This window comes from Megascapheus bottae, chromosome X (assembly GCF_031878675.1).
Source record: "Megascapheus bottae isolate mThoBot1 chromosome X, mThoBot2.hap1, whole genome shotgun sequence".
Taxonomy (NCBI): Eukaryota; Metazoa; Chordata; class Mammalia; order Rodentia; family Geomyidae; genus Megascapheus; species Megascapheus bottae.
Window position 1 is genome coordinate 28,286,073 of NC_143547.1, and position 14,371 is coordinate 28,300,443.

The 14,371-nt window shown below is 40.0% G+C and overlaps 1 protein-coding gene across 2 annotated transcripts in view; it reads left to right on the plus strand.

Annotated features, from left to right (window-relative positions):
• Positions 1 to 7,730: 7,730 nt before the first annotated feature.
• The window catches only part of LOC150040656 (uncharacterized), a 38,176-nt gene continuing 31,535 nt past the window's right edge, over positions 7,731 to 14,371 (plus strand). For both annotated transcript variants that reach the window (XM_090326080.1, XM_090326081.1), the window contains exon 1: positions 7,731 to 7,835. The gene's annotated coding sequence lies outside the window, so the exon portion shown is untranslated. The remainder of the gene's footprint in view (positions 7,836 to 14,371) is intronic.

Below are 14,371 nucleotides of genomic sequence, written 5' to 3' on the forward strand. Positions count from 1 at the left end.
CCAAGCCCTCATTTCTAGTCCCATTACTGGCACAAAACAAACAAAAACACAAAAGCATCCTTTTTTAAAATATATTTTTATTGTAATTAATAAAAGGGTTACATGATATTTGCCAGATAGAAGGTGCATTAATTCACATATATTGATACCCTTTCACGTATCTTGGTCCCCATTACCCGCCCCTCCACCCCCCCGTCGTCTTGGTTTTCCCCCCTTCACTATCCAATTTCAAATAACCAAATACAAATAAATCCAATATATCAGATAACAAAGTGAGATACTGTAACAATATGATATAACCAAGGGACAGCAAAAGAGATGAGAGATAACATAGTACATTAAGGACAACAATCATTCATTGTATGGCTTTTGTTTCAATATCCTGGACGTCTTTTCAATTAGCTTCATACTATATGGCCTTATGTATCAAGGTTTTGCTCTATTGCAGATCTCTGCTAGTAGAGCCCAAGGTTTCTACTGATTATGGCAAATGAGGGAAACCATTGAGGCTAAGTTCCTTTGAGTCTGGCTTACTTCACTTAATATGATTTTTTCTGACTTTCCATTTCCTAACAAATGGGGCGATGTCATTTTTTTTGACAGCAGCATAGAATTCCATTGTGTACAAATACCACAACTTGTTGATCCACTCATCAACTGAGGGACATCTAGGTTGGTTTCATATTTTTGCTATGGTGAATAATGCTGCAATGAACATTGTTGTGGTAGTGGATTTAGTATGCCCTAGTTTCTAGATGGTTGGGTAAATGCCAAGTAGTGGAATTGCTGGGTCATAGGGGAGCTCTATGTTTAGCCTTTTGAGGCACTGCCATACTGCAAAAGCATCCTTTTTATTTTTATTTTTTATTGTAATTAATAGAAAGGTTACATTATATTCACCAGATAGAAGGTACATTACTTCACAAACATTGATACCCTTTCTCATGACATGGTCCCCATTTCCCTCCCCTCTCCCCCGCTCATCTTGATTTCCCCCCTTCCCTATCCAATTTCAAATAACCAATTAAGCACATATAAAATATATAAGATAACAAGGTGAAATATTATTAAAATATGAGATAACCAAGGGACAGCAAAAGACATGAGAGATAACATAGTACATTAAGGACAACAATCACTCATTATATGGCTTTTGTTTCCTTATCTTGGAGGTCCTTACATTTAGTGACATACTATTTAGCCTTATATCTCTAGATTTTTTTCTATTGTAAATCTCTGCTAGGAGAGCCCAAGGTTCCTTCTGATTATGACAAATGAGGGAGACTCTAGGGCCTTCTTTGAATCTGTCTTACTTCACTTAATACCTTACAAATGGGGAGATGTCATTCTTTCTGACAGCACCATAGAATTCCATTGTGTATAAATACCACATCTTGTTGATCCACTCATCAACTAAGGGACATCTGGGTTGGTTCCATATCTTTGCTATGGTAAATAGTGCTGCAATGAGCATCATTGTACTAATGGATTTAGTATGTCCTTGTTTCTGGACGATTGGGTAAATGCCAAGTAGTGGAATTGCTGTGTCATAGGGGAGATCTATGTTTAGTCTTTTTTAGAACTGCCATACTGCTTTCCATAGTGGTTGAACGAGTTTGCATTCCCACCAAGAGTGTAGTAGTGATCCCTCCTGGCCACATCCCCTCCAGCATCTGTTGCTATTAGTTTTCTTCATCCTGGCCATTCTAACTGGTGTGAGGTGGAATCTTAGAGTTGTTTTGATTTGCATTTCTTTTATGACCAGAGATGTTGAGCATTTCTTCATGTGTCTATAGGCCATTCTTATTTCTTCTTCAGAGAAGTCTCTCTTTAAGTCTTTGGCCCATCTTTTAATGGGATGATTGTTTCTTTGGAGATTAGTTTTGGAGTGTTTCAATTTTTTGAGCTGTTGATATATTTTAGATATGAGGCCTTTAGTATTGTATGGTTAGTGAAGATCTTCTCCCACTCTCTAGGCTTTCTGGTTAATTTGATAGCTATGTCCTTTGCCATACAGAAGCTCTGCAGTTTAATGCAGTCCCACTTATCTAGTCTTTCTCTGATTTGTTGTATTACTTTGTCCTTGTTAAGAAAGTTTCGACCTGTGCCAAGGAGGCCTAGTGCATCTCCTATTGCTTCAGTATTGCTTCCTATTGTTTTCAGTATGTCAGCTTTTACCTCCAGGTCTTTGATCCATTTGGAGTTAATTCTAGTGCAGGGTGACAAAGAAGGATCCAACTTTAGTTTTCTGTAGGTGCTTAACCAGTTCTGCCAGCACCCCTCGTGGAAGAGGCTGTCTTTCTTCCATTCTATTTTTTTTTGGCTCCCTTATAAAAAATTACATGGCCATAGGTCTGTGGTTTAATATCTGGGTCCTCAGTTCTATTCCATTGGTCTTCAGGCCTGTTCTTGTGCCAGTACCAAGCTGTTTTGATTATTATAGCTCTGTAATATAGTCTAAAGTTTGGTATTGAAATTCCTCCTGCGCTGTTCTTTGTGCTAAGAAGTGTTTTTGCTATACGGGGTCTTTTATTAGTCCATGTGAAGTTTTGAATTGCCTCTTCTATTTCTTTAAAGAATTACATTGGGATATTGATGGATATTACATTGAATTTGTAGATAGCTCTTGGCAAGACAGCCATTTTCACGTTATTAATTCTTCCAATCCAGGAGCGTGGGAGGTTTTTCCATTTCCTCAATTCTGCTTTAATTTCCTTTTTCAGGGTTTAAAATTTTTCATTAAAAATGTCCTTTATATTCTTAGTTAGGTTAATTCCTAGGTACTTTATTTTCTTTGAGGTTATTGCAAACGGATTTGCTTTCCTGATTGTTGCCTCGTTCCTCTTACTATTGGCATAGAGGAAGGCAGTTGATTTTTGAGGGTTAATTTTATACCCTGCTACCTTGCCAAAGTTTTGAATCAGCTCCAGGAGGCTTAGTAGTGGAGTCTATAGGGTTCTTTAAATACAGAATCATGTTATCTGCAAAGAGGGAAAGTTTCACTTCCTCTTTCCCTGTTTGGATCCCCTTTATGCTTGCTTCTTGCCTTATTGCTCTGGTTAGGAATCCTAATACTATGTTAAAGAGGAGTGGAGAGAGTGGGCATCCTTCTCTTGTTCCTTATTTTAGAGGAAATGGCTTTAGCTTTTCACCATTAAGTATGACAGTAGGTGTGGGTTTGTGATACACAGCCTTTATTATACTGAGGAATGTTCCATGGATTCCTAGTTTCTCTAGAGCTTTTAGCATATAAGGGTGTTGGATCTTGTCAAATGCCTTTTCTGCATCTATTGAGACAATCATGTGATTTTTGTCCTTGTTCCTGTTGATGTGTTGAATTATATTGATTTGTGTATGTTGAACCAGCTTTGTCTCCCTCTGATGAATAATGTTTGATCATAGTGCATAATTTTTTGATGAGTTGTTGTAGATGGTTGGCCAGTATTTTGTTGAGAAGTTTTGCATTGATGTTCATCAAAGAAATGGGTCTATAATCCTCTTTCTTTGATGAATCTCTGTCTGGTTTGGGGATGAGGGTTATACTGGCTTCATACAATGAGTTTAGCAAAAGCCTTCATTTTCAGTTTTGTTGAACAGCTTGAGTAGTATTGGTGTGAGCTCTGCTTTGAAGACCTTATAGAATTTAGCTGTGAATCCATCTGGCCTGGGCTTTTCTTAGGTGGAAGGTCTCTTATTGCCATTTCTGTTTCAGTGAAAAGCATTCTTTTTATACACACGTGTTCCTTTCTGTCTCTGGAGAGAACAATTAAAAATATCCCAAATTAGAAAAATAGCTTGGAGACACAGGGAAGTAACCAATAAGCAGTCATTTATTATAGTGCTAAGAGATTCATTCTTCCCAATACTCCAAATGGTGACAATGTATAAGTAGAACAGTTATAAGCAAAATGAAAACAATTTATGTCATTTACAAAGCCAACATTTCTCCAGTCTTAATCCTTTTGCTTTTGGGGCTAGGAGAGGGACAAGGTAGATGCATATTTTCTCACCACAATTCTTACTGTACATATGGATGAAAATGAGGCCTGATCTCAGCAAGTTTTCCCTCCAAGAGAAATGTGACTCTTTAGGCAAAGGAAACCTCATATTGGAAGTCTCTTCGATCACATTCTCATTCTGTGTTGTTTACTGTGAAGCCTGTGGAGTGTTAGGCAAGTTCTCATCTGATCAGTCACATACATACAAGTGCTAAGAGAGTCTTCTCTGCTACATTTTATTAGCATATATCACCTGTATATTGCATGGTATTTTTAAAAATGTGTGTGGTTACACATTCTCTTACACTCCTGATCATGCACAAATCTATTTATGTGTGCAGAGTTGAGCTTGAAACCAGGCACTGTGCACTGTCCCTCAAACTTTTTTCCCTTAAGACTGGCACTGTATCACTTGAGTTACAACTTCCCTTGCAGTTTTGTACAGATTAGTAGAGATAAAAATCTCATAGATTTTTCTGTACAGACTGGTTTCAAAACTCAGTCCTGAGACATCAGCCTCTTGATCAGCTTGGGTTATAGCAACAAATCACCAGTGCATGGAAATTGATGCTATTTTTTAACTTCCTTTGCATCTCTTCAATACCTCTCACTCACATATTGTGTCATAATTTTGCATCCCCCGACACACAGGTACATGTACACACATTCATCCAGCAAATAGTACTTTTGTCACTAAGTGAAGGCATAAACTAGACTATTTGCTGTGTTATTAACATTATAAAAAAGGCAAATTACTAAGATTTGGAGCATTTGAAGTCCTATGGGCTTCATCTGTAATCCTAGCTACTCAGGGGACTGAAGGTTGCAATTCCAGGAAGCCTGGGCAAGAAAGTGTATGAGAGACTTATTTGCAATGAACAATTCCAACAAACCTACAAGGGAAGTTGTACCTTAGTTCTTAGAACAGTAGCCTTGAGAGAAGCTCACGGACAATGAGTTCAGGGTTTTAAGGAGAACAGTAAAAATGTTTAAATGTTGGTATATTTTGAGTAAATATATCTTTTAGATGTGCTGTACAAAAATTAGTAATAAGCCACATTAAAATGCATGTATGCTATAAATATGCTGTTCAAAAATTAGTCATGCTCATTTAAAGCTAATATTAATAAACACTACGTAATTTGCATATTAAATTTACATGCCCTATGAAGAAAGTAAATTGAAACTGTGTGAATCCATAAATCCAAGTCTCACAATCACCAACAATTCACAAATCCTTACATACTAACACACCCAACCACACACATGAACATACACACAACTAACATTCATAAAAGATGTCAGTACAAGGGTGCACATTGTGTTCAATTAGGAGAAAATATTGGCCTCTGAAAGTTTTGAGACCATATTCAAAACTATAACTGTACCTATAAAGGACTGTGATGTAGTGCCTGTAGGGCGATACGAGTTTGGGGCAAGATCCACGTATTACATCCAAAGTTCAAATGAGACTCCAATACTCTCAGTTAAAGAAAGCTAAGAACTTTATTAAGCCATGTGGCAACAGCTTCCCACTACCAGGACCATGAATCCCCACTTTAATATAGTAAAAAATGGCCCCATGCCTGGGGTAGGTAGGGTTTTATAAAGAAGGATTACAAAAGTGGGTCATGCAAGACCATTGTGCCATAATTTCATTGGTGATTACTTAGTGACCTTTAAGTCCATTTTTTCTTCATCATAAGCATTAGACATTAGACATCATAACTCTCCGTAGTGGCAACATACTGTGGCTATTTCTAATTGGAAGGCAATGGCCTTACAAGTTAGACGTATTTTCCTCAGGGCATCCTGATCTTGGTTATCTTAGTTCAATTAGAAGGCTAACTACCATAGAATGTTTTCTTTCCCCAGATCATCTCAGATGGCCTTAAGGGCCTTCTGGGCTTTGCAGTTTTAACCATTGACTTAAGGGTTTTTCCTTTCTCAGTAGTATGTGTCTAGGGTCTTTCAACTAGCTCCTTCTCTAAGGTGGAGCGAGCCCAGTGGTGACTGGATTCCACACCACCAAGTACATTGTGCGCAGAGGCTTGCTTTGTATGACAGAATTCATAAACATAAAGAAGCTATGAGCTGACATGCTAGAGGCCAAGTCCAGAGATTGAATCTTGGGTCTGTTGGTGGTTCCACCTAGTAGTGAGGAAAGGAAGGACAAGTGCATGTTTGGGAGGAGGATGCAATCCTCAGTTATGGCCAGATGCTTCTGTTGGGTCCAGAATCATGCACTTTGGACTGTGCTGTAGCTATCTAAAGATGCCAGCAGTTAGGCCACATACCTTACCACTTCCTGCCTGGTATATATGGGGGCCCCACTCCCGTGGATGTTATGGGACCACCCTGTGGAAAACGAAGTGTAAGCCTGGGTCTTACACGGGCCTGTACATTGAATGTCAGCTAATGTAGACAGGAAGAACGCAGTTTATCAACCCTGCTGCAGCCATCAGAAGGTGGGCAGAAGGCTTTAGTCAGAATTTGTTTGTGGTGCTACAGTGGCATTTTATTTTAGTAAGGCCTTTGTTGTTGAAGTGGTGATTCGGGTGACTCTGATGACCACTCCTTTTATGCTACTTAATCCTGAGTCAGAGAAGTGTGTGTGTGTGTGTGTGTGTGAGAGAGAGAGAGAGAGACAGACAGACAGACAGACAGACAGACAGACAGACAGACAGACAAAGAGGGGGTGAGTGTTTGGAGACAGGTATAGTAAATACAGGGTCTTGAATCAATCATTCTGAAAGTATTTGTGTGTATTGATTGCATGGATGAAGAGGAAAAAAAGAAAGACCTCCAAGTAAAGCAGTTCCTACTCGAGTAACCCATAAATCTGAGTCCCCAAACCAGCACAACACACATAGAATATTCTTGCATGTTGGTGGACTCTTAGTCAAAGAGAACCAGAAGGCAGCAGAGGGGTAATTTTGGAAAGCCTAAGGACACATAAAAGGCATTGGATGTGTCTGCACTAGTGCGGTCCTAGATCGTGGATACACACTCGAATATTATTTGGCAGCCCCATTATAAACACCTCATTTCTCTGCCTTCTCTTGTGTGTGATTGGTTCCTCAATATACATGGAGGGAGGAGTTGGTACAGGCAGGGGAAGAGGCGGTGTCAATCCGGATATGTAGATCCTACACGTGGTCATTACAACGCATGCGTATAAATGGGGTCCTGAACCTGGGTGGCATTTTGCGCAGGCACTTACAGGGGCGCTAGAGGTCCTAAAGGTCGACATGGTGGCCTTTAGCAGTGCCGGTGCTGAAGAAATTGCCGCCTATTTTTGTGTGGTGTCTCCAGAGGTCTGAGCTTTAGTGGATGGTTTGAAGCCGCGGGCAGGGAGAGAAGAGCGGTGACCAGGGGCTGTGTGGGAGCGGGGTTCGAGTGGGGAGGAGACTCTCTTCTGGCGCTGCGGGCTAGGCCGTCGGGGTTCCTGTCAGGACCCCCGGATGGCAGCAGTAGGGGAGAAGGCGTCTCGGCCCTCGGCCTGGAGCCACTGGGGTGCGGCTGGCTCTTGGACGGAGCCGCGGGGCGGTGGAGGGGAAAGGATGTCCCTAGGGCGCATGGGGACCTGGGTCCCCTCAGCGAATGCACCCCGAGAGGAGGGAGGGTCGTGTGGGGACGGGGAGTGGAGACATTGCGTGCGCGCTGATTCTGGGCCTTGGTCCTCCACAGACGCCGCCGGCGGGAGGCGCAGAGGCCTAAGGGCTCCCGAGATCTCCGCTGGCAGTGCGGGTGGCGACCACATTCCCTCCTGGCTGTTTCCCGCCTTGCCGAATCCGCAGGTCTGGTCCTCACGTGGTTCTTTGAAGACGCCATCAGGTAGCAGATTTTTTTTTTTGTCATTTGTGTGTCTTTTACTCTCACCTGGGCATTTTCTCTTAGGTTTTTTTCTTCCAGGTTAATGCTTTACTGCCTTGATCCACAGGTCCACCTCCTTTTTTCTGGCGTTTACTTTTACACAAGTCTCTTATACATGTTTCCTGCCAGGGCTGGTTTTGAATAGTGATTCTCACATTTCAATCTCCTGATTTGATGGGATTACAGGCATGAGCCAATGGCACCTGTCGTTAGAAGCATGTTTTAAGTGGTACGTGTAGTTTTTTTTTTTCTTCTGCTCTTTGGCCCTGCGTCAGGTGATCTGTTTTATTCTCTGGGAATCAGCAGTTGGACAGAGTAACTCTGCTTCCTCCCAAGTCCAATTGATATTCCTCCTTGCACTTGGTTGGTGTCATAGGAGGTAGAAAGTATTTCCCAAGCCCCTTGATGTGACTGGGCCTCCCCACTGAATTTTTGCTATTGTACCTCGAGAGAAAGTATATGATCCTCCATCTCTCTGCAGGTTAGAGAAGAAATCCATAAACTCTATCCTTATTTTTGTTGTTGTTGTATCAAGGTGGCATTATGTTCCACTAGGGCCTCAGGTGTTACAGTTTTGATTCTGGTGGTTGTGATGGCCTATTCCAATTATTCAAGCAAATATAGAATAGTGGTGGTTGTCCTTGGATCTTTGTTTGACATCAGGACATGGAAAATGTATCATGGCTTCACCTACAAAAAAGTAATCAAGATGCGCTTGTACTTGAGACATGGCCCACCTAATAGAAAACACCACCCACATAGAAAGTCAAACAAGGAAAGTGGGGGAATTCCTGGATCCACTATCCATAACCAGCAGAGCTACAGACAGAAATATAAACACAATGTGCTTTTGAGCTTCTTGATAGCCTGGAAGCGCAAGGCTGCCTATGACAAATTGTGAGACCTTTTTCCAAGTGTAAGGCAACATAAAAGAATTAGGAATGTGCATGCCCATTGCTTCAGTGCTGGCTCCTGAGTATGAACCCTAATGGACGAATTTATGACATTTTTGCCAGTCCTGGGCCTTGAACTCAGGGCCTGGGGCACTGTTCTTTGGCTTTCTCAAGGCTAGCGCTCTACCACTTTGAGCCACAGCACCATTTCTGGCTTTTTTTTCTATGTGTGTGGTACTGAGGAATTGAACCTGGGTCTTCGTGCATGCTAGGCAAGCACTCTACCACTAGGCCAAACTCCTGGCCCCTCTGACATTTTTTGTCTGTGTTTTGTTCATCATCCTAGTTTGGAGGGCAATAGGCAGAGTGATTGATGGCACTGTGCAAATGCAGGTTTGAAATTCTTTCTAGGAGGAGGGAAAAGGGTTTGTGTGGGAAATGGCAAGTACCTGCCTATATTTTTTGTAAATTACCACAGGGCGTGCTAGATATCTTATCTAGGTATGAGCTATCTTCTGTTACCATTGAGCCTGAGGGAACAGCCTACTATCCACTTGCTGTACCCTCTCCCAGGAGTGAAGGTCTGATTCTGTTTAGTTTGGTGATGCCAATAAGTTGGTATGTGGGGGTTGAAAAGTGCATCTTTGGGAGAAGTTTTAATGTGCTAACTGTAGCTACATGCTTCTGATGTGGGTCAAGCAGTCTGGGTTCCTCCTGTGCTTATATATGATTTGAGCAGTTGGGTAGTATATACCTCCACTCATACATGATATAATTGGGATTCAGTCTGGCTCTTAGCTGATAATGGAGGCCAGTGCCTTCTGAAATTTTCTGTAAGGATGTTTCATTCCATGCAGACTCCTCTGAATTAAAATTAATGACACCTGAAAAGAATAGTATTATTCTTCCACCTGGATACAGCTTCCAAAAGGATGGAGGATTAGTTTTTGTCAATTTACTATGCTTTAATGAATATACATAACATTCCCAGGAATTAAAATTCTTATAATGAAATATTAAATAAGGAACAGATTCCTATAAAGGAAAGCATGAATAATCAATGAAATCAATTTAAATATTCTCTTATCATTTTCTTTTCTGTTTTGCTTTCTTTTGTGAAACCTTGGGCTTGATGTGGTGACTTGAGTGCTCTTTTTGAGTTTCTTTTGTTCAAGGATAGCTTTATCTGAAATTCTGGTTGGTGGGAAGAGTCTCACGGGTCTTTCCTGCCCAGGCTGGCGGGATCTTCAGATGTCATGCTCCTGAGAAGTTAGGATTATAGGGATGAGCCACAAGGGTCTGGCTTCTCTTCTCTTTTTGAAAGAAGAACTTTTTATTCAGCCTATGTGTACTTTGATAAACTCTCCATACTTTGTCCTCTGCCTTCCTGTTGCTAGGATTGACAGTATACATCAACATATTCATCCTACTTTTTAATATTTCACAGGTGACATTATGCTTTTGTAAGGAGACTCACTCAGGAGAAACAGAAACCTCTACTTAAGAGGCCAAATTTTCAGTCGGTGGAGAGACTGTTGGTGGACTCTTATCTCAAAGGCCAGCAGCCCCAAATGAAGCTAGAACAAAGGTTATATAGGACAAGTCTACATAAGGTTTGAGGAATTAAATCTAAGAAAAATTACTATACTTTAACAAGTCCCATCAGACAAAAACACTTAAAACTAATAAAAGGGTTTAAAAAAAAAAGTAAATCATCTAGGGACATAATCAGAAGAAATCAAGGGCCAATCCTCTAGAGAAAACTTAGACCCAGTCTCTTAACTTAATTCCCCATTGATTTTATGTACATGAAATAGATTTTTTTATTTTATGGGCCTAGGCTGCATTTGGTGGCCTTAAAAGAAGGTAAAGGTTTAGGGAAATGTAGAAGTATGTGCTTCAGCAGATCTGAAGTGGCTTGTGTCTTTCATCCCAAATCAGCAAGCTTTAGTCACATGCAGTAGATTCAGGCAGCAATCCCATCTACCATCACCACAGTGAAGGTGGTCTGGATAATGATGTAGAGTCCTTCCTGGCAGGAGTGAGTCATCTTTAATGAACTTTTTAACCCAGACAGAGTCTCCAGATTGGAAGGGATGGACTGGATCTCAGCTGGGCAATGGCAGGTTATCCTGGTGGGCTACCTGTATTTTCTGAATAGAGACTGGAAACACAAGGAGGCATTATTAACCTAAGGTGGGACCCTGAAATCTCTGAGATCTCCTAATATTTTCTGGTTACTTTCTGAGTACATAGGGTTAGCAGGCTAGGGACCCACTGGTTTTCAAGGATGTTTTCAGACAATGGTCTGGGGCAATTTACCAAGGTGACAACTTTTTTTGTTACCCAGACTTCTTGTTAATAAGTCTCAGATTTTCTGGGCAGACATAGGTGGCTTGAGCCTGTAACTATCTATTGCAAGTGCCATCTCCACACTTCTGCACTCGTTACCACAGTTTCCTATGCCTCTTCCTTTAGTCTCTCCTGCTTCATTTTTCCAAAATGATTTTAGTTCCTTGATCTTAAGGTGAATTGATGGGTGAAGATCCATCTTCTGTTATTTCTTCAAGCTGACTCAGAGAAGCTGACACTACCTAACCACAGACCTAAAACCTTAGCCTGTTTTAGAAAGGGGTTGCAAGGGTCAGATGTTATTCAGAGCAGTATTTTCTTCAAACTGGAAAATACATACATATTAACTTTTTACAACTATACAGACATTTTTAGCTACAGTAGTTCAGCCTGTCTAGCACTCTGACTTGCAAAAGCATCTTCCTGGATGCCTGCGAATCTGACCTTTGATGACCCATAAAATGCATAATAACTACCTGTGAAGGTTCATGCCTCATTGGGTACAAAACCTGTTTTGAACAGATGAATTTATGTGACTAATGTTAGCCAAAAACCCACTGCCACTTAGGGCTTTGAGCAGATACAGGGGGTTAGAATTTTAAGCTGTCCCCTCATTTGTCATCCTTCACTCTTTACCATCCACTATAGCAGATGACTGAAAGCCAGGGTGTAAGTTCTTGCACATTTACAAAGTAGAGAGACATGGGTATTAGATAGGCATGCTTGCAGTCTATTTTCCTGTGACCTCCTAGCTCTTATGAATCTTGGAGAGCCAAGCACAAGGGAGTTCAGGATCTGACGCCATCTTTGTCCATTCAGCAGACTTGCAAAATAGCATTGAAATCAACTGGCATCACAGATTAATCCCCTTTAAAAAAATGAAACTTTTTAAAAAGTATTTTCAATTTTTGAAACATCCCAAGGGCAAGTTTTCAGAAGTACTAATAACATTACCCACATTACAGTTACATTTGAAATAAATCTTTATAATTTTTGATACCTGGTCCCAAATTTTAACAGTGCAAGGAAATAAACCATAAGTTTTCAAGAGATTTACATTTATGCTAAGCCAGACTATGATTGCAGAATTAACAGCTTTTGTCTTAAACATGTTCATACACTCACACACAGAAACATACACATACACTTTTGCACAAAGATCTTAAGAAAGTACACAAAAGTGAATATCAGCCATCTGTTTTATGGCATTTTACAAGATGTGTGTGTGTGTGTGTGTGTGTGTGTGTGTGTGTGTCTTTAACAAACAAGTATAATCTCTTCCTCTTACATATAACCAAGATTTAAGGCACAACTTTTGAACAAGGCACTTTAGTTAGGCCTCATTTATCCAGGGCTTGCTTGTTTAGCTAGGCATAAACTGCTAATTGACCTTTGAATATCTTTAGTTGGAGGAAGGTTAGGTGAGAATCACCTGAAACTAAACTAGTCTGACTCTTTTACCCAGTCTTTTTTTTTTTAGATTTTATTAACATTGATTTTTACATCATATTTCAAATGTCATGTTTAACTAACAAGTATTAAAGATGGAATCTCTATATATAATCACTGGAACATAGATTTTAGAACATAATTAAAATTAAAATGGAGGTTTGTATGTCATAGATACATATGAATCTATGTAATTAAACATTATGTCTATAGAGTATATAGACCATCATAGATTTTTATGTCTGTGTAGTTATGTTTATATTGTCAAGACCATGTCCATAATCTTGGGTACTCAAATATTGAGTCATCGTTCTTGTACTGTTTGGATCTAATATCTACATATTAAAGATACCACGCGCCTTTTGTTCCTTTGGTCTTGACTTATCTCACTCATGAAGATTCACTCTAGTTTCATCCACTTCCCAGTTAAATGCCATTATTTTATCTTATCTGTGTGTGTGTATGTGTGTATCACATTTTTTGTATCCATTCATCTGCAGTAGGGCCTCTAGATTGTTTCCATCACTTGGCTATTGTGAATAGTGCAGAGATGGCTTAGCAGATGTCCTTATAATATCCTGGGTTATGATGCTCAGGGTAGATGCCCAGGAGTAGTATGGTGGGATCGTAGGGAAGGTCTGTTTTCAGTTTTTTTAAGAAATCTCCAAACTTCCTTCCAAAGTGGCTGAACTAGTTTACATTCCCACCAGCAGTGCAGTAGGGTTCCTCTTTCTTCACAACCCCGCCAGCATTTCTCATTGAGTTCTATTCTAACTGGGGTAAGGTTGTATCTTAGGGTTGTTTTTGTTTGCATTACCTTTGTGACCATGGATGATGAGCATTTTCTCATATGCTTTTCTGCCATTTTAACCTCTTCTTTTGATAAGTCTCTCTTTAGTTCCCTTGCCCATTTAGTGAATGGTTTATTGGGTTTGGGGGTATTAGTTTCTTGAGTTCCCTGTAGATACAGGATATTAAGCATGTGTCAGATGTATTATTGGTAAATATCTTTTCCCAGTTCATTGACTGTCTTTCTACTTTAGTAGCTTTACCTTTGTGCAGAAACTTTTTATTTTTAGGTAGTCGCATTTGTCAAGTCTCTCTCCAATGTCTTGTGACTGTGGGACTCTCTTCAGGAAGTTTTTGCCTGTGCCTAATGAATTCTAGTGTCACTCCTAATCTATCATTTAACAGTTTCACGGTGTCAGGACTGATCTTGAGGTCTTTGATCCATTTTGGGTTAATGCTTGTGCATGGCGATGGACTGGGATCAATTTTTAGTTTTCTGCATGTGGCTGCCCAGTTTTCCTAGCACTAATAATTGACGAGAATGTGTTTATTCCACTGTATATCTCTGATTCTTTTGTTGAATATAAGTTGACTATAGGTATGTGGTTTTATCTCTGCATCTTCTATTCTGTTCCATTGATCTTCTGGTCTATTTTTGGGCCAATACAATGCTGTTTTTCTTATTATGGCTCTATAGTAGAGTTTGAAGTCTGGTATTGTAATACCACTTTCATTGCTCTTTTTGCCTAGAATTGTTTGGGCTATTCTAGGTTTTGTTTTTGTTGTTCCATATGAACTTTGGGATTACACCTTCTATTTCAGTAAAGAATGTCTTTGGGAATTTGATGGGGATTGCATTGAATTTGTATGTCAATTTTGGCAGCATGGCCATTTTCAGTACATTGGTTTTCCCTACCCATGAGCATGGGATGTCATTCCATTTCCTGATATCCTCTTTAATTTCTTTCATTAAACTTTTTTATAGCTTTCATTAAATAATTTCTTTAAATTTTG